The following is a 6,664-nucleotide window of genomic DNA, read 5'->3' as shown; positions in this document are numbered from 1 at the left end:
CGAATACAGACTAACACGGCTGTTACTCTGAATACTTCAGCTGAGGCCTTATCAGCGTGGGACAGAGTGAAAGAATTGCTTCTCGGACTTTTCTTACAACGCTCCTGCTAATACATCCTAGAATGGTGTTTCGGGTTGGTTGGTTTGTTTCCAACAGTGTACTGTTGTACGTACTGTTTTTGTACAGTGCCAGCTGCACATCCAAGAATGTACCTGGGGCAAAGGGTCATTGGGGGCAGCAGAGGGTGAGGCATGGCAAAGGGGCAGTTCTACTGTATCATGGGCACTAGGGATAGCAGAGGAGGAAGGCTGGGAAAGGGGAGGCTATACTGTGTACTGGGCATTAGGGGAAGCAAATGTTAATGTGGCCAATGTTTTATGTATCCTTCCTAATGATCTCTACATGGCAGCTGATCATAGGGAATGGCAAATAGCCAGTAATAATTATTCTAAACTGAAATCACAGGTTTAATATTCCTTAAAGTGATGAAGAGTCAATCAACTTGGAATTAAAAAATTAAGCCACAGTGTGAGAAGTTTCAGCTCTCTCCTTGTATTCTAGCCAATGTGCAGATTACACGTGTTTCCCTCGAAGAATTAAGCAATGCGATTTCATCCTTGTCGGCATGAGCAGTGAATGAGCCACTCTTTGGGGGAGCCAAGCCCCCAGCCCTGCCCCTTTCATCTGAGGCCCCGCCCCTCTCCCCCCTTCCTCCACACCTTCTGCCCTCTTACCGTGCCAGAGCCCTGAGCCCCTCTCTTCTCCCCGCATCCACTGGCTCCGCCATCCCAGCTCTGCGATGCCCTGCCCCAGCACCCCCAGCCCTCCTGAGCAGTGGACACAGGGCCGGCCCACAACATTCTGGCACCTGAGGCGGGGAGCTCAAATGACACCCCCATGCCCCCTCCCTTGGGCCAAAACTTTGAAAGGTCTCAATTCTGCCTTTTTCCTTTTCTACTTCGCTCATGGTACTACTCTGCTACCTACCCCAATAAAGGAGAACTAACAACTTAAAATGCCTTGTTCAAAAATTTTAAGTAACACTTAACTTTCAAACGCCTGAACAGCAAATGTAACTTTTCTTGTCTGCATAGTAAACACTGGCATTGTAACCTGTTTGAATAATCAAAGTGGTGCTTTCTGTACCTTCTTGGTTGCAAAGATTTGAACTGCTTCCTGCTGAAGGTCCACAGTCTGGGCCAGCTCATACTCTGTTGAGATGGTTGCAAGGCCGACCAGCCTCTCCGATGTCATTGTGGAGCGTAGATGTGTTTTTATTAACTTCAACTTGGAGAAGCTATATTCTCCACTGGCAACTGTTACAGGAAGTGTTAGAAGTATGTGCAGAGCAACAAAAGCATTTGGAAAGAGAGTGGCCATCTTATTTGTGCACATATATTCCAGAACAGCCTTTGGAGTTGATCCTGCTGAAATGTATCTTGAAAGGGCTTTCAGTTCATCACCTAAATCATTCGCATCAATGTCGCACATGTCATCATGTGTCAACACTCTCTCTAGTGCCCTGCATTGCTGGTGTAGGTCTTCTTCAGGTATAGTGAGGAGTTTTGGAATATCCTACAACATCCCAAATATACCGCTGTGTTCCCTGAGCTGCATGAAACATTCTTCAACTGACTGTATTGTACAATCTAGTACCTGGTTAAAGAATTCAACTTTGAATTGTTGGTTGGGGTTTCTTATGGGATTATCCCGTGCCTCGTAATCAAAATGTCTTCTTCTTCAGTGACTCTTGTATTCTTGAATGGGTGGGAAAATAGCTTCAGTGTGAGTGCGAACTTCTGTGCACTCTTCAGAACATTTTGAAATCCCTCATCTGACCAGTAAGACTGTAGGTATGACTCTGCTTTGTCCAGTTGCTCCATTGCTCCAGATATATCAAGGTCAACACCTTCGAGTCTCTTGCTTACAACATTTATTTCAAACAGTCTGTCAGGCCACAACACTAAGCCACACAGAAATTTGAAGTTATGTACGTTTCTGGTGATTCCATTTCCCTCTGCCACTGTTCTCCCACAAACAGTTCCTGTCATAGCATTATCCTCCATAATGGTAACTATGGCATCCTCTCTCTTCCCAGTTTGGTGTTTGATAGGCTTTATCACCTCCACTCGACTTTCCCATCACGTGGCATTCAGTGGTTTCAGTGTCAGAGAGGATGTTCCCAGATGTTGCTTCACAATTTGCCGTCAATGAGTTGATGCAGAGAAAAATACACAGATGCTTTGAATTACATTAAAAAATTCAGCAGCCTCACGGGAAGCTGATGCTGCATCACTGACCACCAAGTTCAATGAATGAGAACTGCATGGGACAAAAAAAGCCCGAGGGTTAACTCTCGGATCTGAGTCTGCGCTCCTCTGTTCTTTCCTCTCATGTTGGCACCATTATCGTAGCCCTGACCTCTCATGTCAGCTATCGCAATTCCCATATCTTCCAGCTTTTTAAGAAGCACATTTGTCATACCAGCTCCTGTAGTATCATTAACGTCAATAAATTCTAGAAAATGCTCTCTGACAGTCACCATTGCAGGGACATTTTCACTAGGTTCTGTTGTTGTTACAAAACACACCATTAAAGTCATTTGTTCCGTATGGCTGAGGTCAGGTGTGCAGTCCAGAATAACAGAGTAATATCTTGCTGACTTCAGATCTGCCACAATCTTCTGTTTGACTTTTGTTGCTAGTAACTGTATGATCTCATTTTGAATTGTTTTTCCAAGGTAGTGGTGTGTGTACATTTCTTGGGTGGTGACTCTTCTTAGATGCTCCTGGAGTACAGCATCAAACTCAGCCATCAGCTCCACAATTTTAAGGAAGTTTCCATTGTTTGGCACATACAGCTGATCTGAAGTGCCACGCAGTGCTAGGTCATGGGTAGCAAGCATTCTCACAATGGCAATGAGCCTTTTCAGAACATTTTGCCAGTAAAGAGACTGTTGCAATCTTCTCTTGATGCTGATCATCTATGGTGGCCTTTAACCTTCATCTGATCCCAAGCTCTTTCCACCTATGGAATGCTCTCTGGTGATTTGCTGCCTTCTCATGGCATGCCAGATTTCTAGCCAGATTTTTCCAGTCCTTTGTTCCTGTAGAACCCAATGTGGCTGGAGCATTAGACTGGAAGAATTTGCAACAAAAACAGTATGCAGCATTCTGGGTTTCTGAGTACATAAGCCATGGCCTCTCCACTTTGCCACCATTGGGGATGTCACGCCAGTAATGTGTTGGATGGACACTTCTATTTTCATTGTCTTTGGGGAACATGAAGTTTTTTTACTTCCTGTGGCCCATGCAGTACACGGAAGTCCCTCAGGCTACTGCTCAAGTGGGTCCACAGTCCTGGATCATCTAGACTTAAGGAACTAAACTCAGCAGCAGCTGTTTCTTGGGCCTCCACCACACTCTTCTCTGATCTATACTTTTCTTCAGGAATGTGCATGGTTACATCCATTTGAGATGGAGCTATGGATGCTGCAGAAGCTGCCAGGTCACCTGCACTCTGACTAACTGGAAGATCAGGCATCTCCTCACCACTCATATCCACACTGGGGCTGGAAGACTCACTGTGAACATTTGTGTCTATGTATCTCAGGAGAGCTCCTTCCTGCTTAGATAGAAAAGCTTCCTTTGCTTGCTTCCTTTTTCTGAACGCTGCCCCAGAGGGGCGTTTTCTTCTTTCACTCATGACTGCTGTTCTGTGCCAGCTATAGTGGCTCTCAACACTCAGCTGAAGGGGACAAATAAGCAGGCTGGTAGCAGGGCCTGAGTGAGGGAAGATATCAGCGTCTTAAGGGCCTAACTGGCTCCTACTCCTTCAGTTGACGGCCTGTTCTCCTCGAGTGGATTCAGGGAAACAGCAGGACACAGGAAGCTCCCTGAGAAGCTGGTGTTAATCAGTCCAGGCTCCTGGGGGTGCTAGAGAGGTACATAAGAGGCTCCTCCTCCTCCTCTCTCTCCCTGCAGCTCCTGCTGCTTTCTGTGATTCCCTCTCACCTTTTCTCCTGCCTGCCTGTTATGTCTCTTGTGCCCTCCTTCCTCCAGCACAGCTCTCCACCATCTCTCTGCATCTAGAGCAGAGAGAATACATACGCACCAGCAGCAGACACAATTTTCTACACTCTGGGTCCTAGTGGTGCGCCCCAACCCCCTACCCCCAGTCTGGCACCTGAGGCAGCTGCCTCAGTTCACCTCATGGTAAGGCCAGCCCTGACTGGACAGCATGGCCCCACCACCCGGGGGCCCCCAGCACTAGGCAGCCCCAGCTCCCTCAAATCCCAGCCCCAGGCTCTAAACGTAGCCCAACCCCGGCACACTTCCCAGAAGAAGAGCAGCCTGCCAGGGCCGGGGGGGCCAAGGGGAAAGCGGAAAGCAGGAGGGGGCCTTGGGATGGAGCGTGGGCAGGGCCATTCTGGGCTGCTTGGGCAGGCTTAGCCTCCCCCCACCTACAATACGCGACACCCAGGCCTGTCAGCAATATTTTTGCCAGATCAATTTAAAAACAAAGACACTTATTAAAAATACAATTATGGGAGCCACAAATATTTGCCCAAAGCAAAATTATGGAATTTGGAAAAAGTAAAGACCTATCAGGTCATATCTATCCTAGGCCCTTACCTGGCCTCCATCACCCTGGTATCTGGGCACTCCACTGCCTTAATTGTATCTATCCTCTCAGCACCCCTATGCTGTGCTATTACCCCTGCTTTACAGAAGGGACCTGGTGCACGGAGCAGCAGATTTCTGGAGGTCTTTTGGCACCTCAAGACACAGATCCCCCAGTGGGATTGGAAATTGATGGGAGTTAGGTACAGCGCCTACTCAGGCACCCGGGTGCATAGTTAGGTATCTACCAGCCTTTGGAAATCTGGTTTGAAAGTTACACAAGAAGCTTGTGAAGAAGCAGAGAACTGAAACAACATTTCACAAGTCCAAGACCAGCGCTTCAAACACGGCAGCAGCCTTCGTTCCTCTCTAACCTCCCCTCCTGATCCCCTACAGGATTGTGCCTTCCATGGCAGCTCCCCCCTCACAGGGCGTTGAGTGAATGGCCGTGGGGCAAGCTGAGCTGCTGTTGGCTGCTGCGTTCGGTGCTCTGGGGGAGGACACTGGCTATAAGTGGACTTGGCACAAATCGGTTTTATTTCTCCCCTTAGGAGGTTATTATTGGGATTATTTTATCTTTAAGCTTTTTCCCTCCAATTTTTAACTATTAATTTTTACAGTTGCAGGAAGCTCAATGGGGGTTAAGGTGCAGGTCAGGGCGAGGACAGTGCTGCCAGCGGGTTTACGGGGGGCTCCTGACCAGCTGAGGGATCCAAGACCCCAGGGCGCAAGGGACAGGGAAGGTGGCTGCTCTGACCCAGTGGACATCCATGGCCAGGACTGGGAGGAAGAGAAGGATGGCAGCGACCACTGGGCCACGGGAGTGGCCACCTCCTTATTCAACCTGGCATTGGCCACTGTTGGAAGACAGGATACTGGGCTAGATGGAACTTTGTGTAAGGGGACTGTTGTCCCCTTCCTAAAACTCAGTGGGGTGTTTTGGTTGGCTGGCTGCCAGAAACAAAGGAAAGGAGAAAGGTCAGCTCCTTCTCTTCCTGCTGTTCCTAGTGATCTACATTGCAACCATGGCTGGGAACATCCTCATCACTGTGCTCATTGTGGCTGATCAGCACCTTCACACCCCCATGTACTTCTTCCTGCTTGTCTTGTCCTGCTTGGAGACCTGCTACACATCCACCATCCTGCCCAAGATGCTGGCCAGTCTCCTGACTGGGGACAAGACTAGTTTATTCAATGGGTGTCTCACACAATCATATTTCTTTTGTTCTTTGGCTGCTACAGAATGCCTTCTCCTGTCAGTGATGTCTTATGACAGATATTGAGCAAAATGCAATCCAATGCACTATGCCGTCTGTATGAGTGACAGGTCTTGCCTGCAGCTTGCAGGTGGCTCCTGGATTGGTGGATTCCTAGGTGGTAGCATAACAACATTTTCCATATCTCAGTTAACGTTCTGTGGCCCCAATGGTACTGACCATTTTTTTTTTTGTTATCTCATCACATTTGTAAAACTCTCCTGCAATGACCCTCAGCAGATGGAAATGGTGGCTGTTGCACTCAGCTTGATTTTCTCACTGGTCCCATTCCTGCATATTCACCACCATCCTGAGAATCCTGTCCAGCACCAGCAGGCAAAAGGCCTTTTCCACCTGCTCTTCCCACCTCATCGTGATGAGCATTTTTTATGGAACTCTGCTGATTGTCTATATGTTCCCAACCACCGACATCCTGAGTGACTTCAAGAAAGTTCTCTGTGTCATCTACACCGTCCTGACTCCCCTGGTCAATCCTCTCATCTACAGCCTGAGAAACAAAGAGTTCCAGGAAGCCTAGAGGAAAGCCTGCAGGAAATTCATGTTTGGACCATGCTAACCAGCCAATTTCCTTTCCGTCAATTAACGTTCTTTTCATAGAGTGTATTTCACCCCCAGGCTTCATTCAAAGGAAGAGAAAAGCCAAAGGAAACCCTCTGACCTGTGCCCCAGAACACAGGACACCAGCACAGGCCTTGTATTTGCCCATTTTCAGCAATAATTCAGGGCCAGTTGTTTCCAGATACTTAGGGTCCGAGTGGGATTTT

At 48.0% G+C, this 6,664-nt stretch overlaps 1 pseudogene; it reads left to right on the top strand.

The window, feature by feature from the left end:
* Positions 1-207: 207 nt before the first annotated feature.
* LOC142068877 (olfactory receptor 10A7-like) lies at positions 208-6,456 on the top strand (annotated as a pseudogene).
* The last annotated feature ends 208 nt before the right edge of the window (positions 6,457-6,664 follow it).

This window comes from Caretta caretta, chromosome 13 (genome assembly GCF_965140235.1).
Source record: "Caretta caretta isolate rCarCar2 chromosome 13, rCarCar1.hap1, whole genome shotgun sequence".
NCBI lineage: Eukaryota > Metazoa > Chordata > Testudines > Cheloniidae > Caretta > Caretta caretta.
This window is presented reverse-complemented; position numbering and strand designations above follow the sequence as displayed.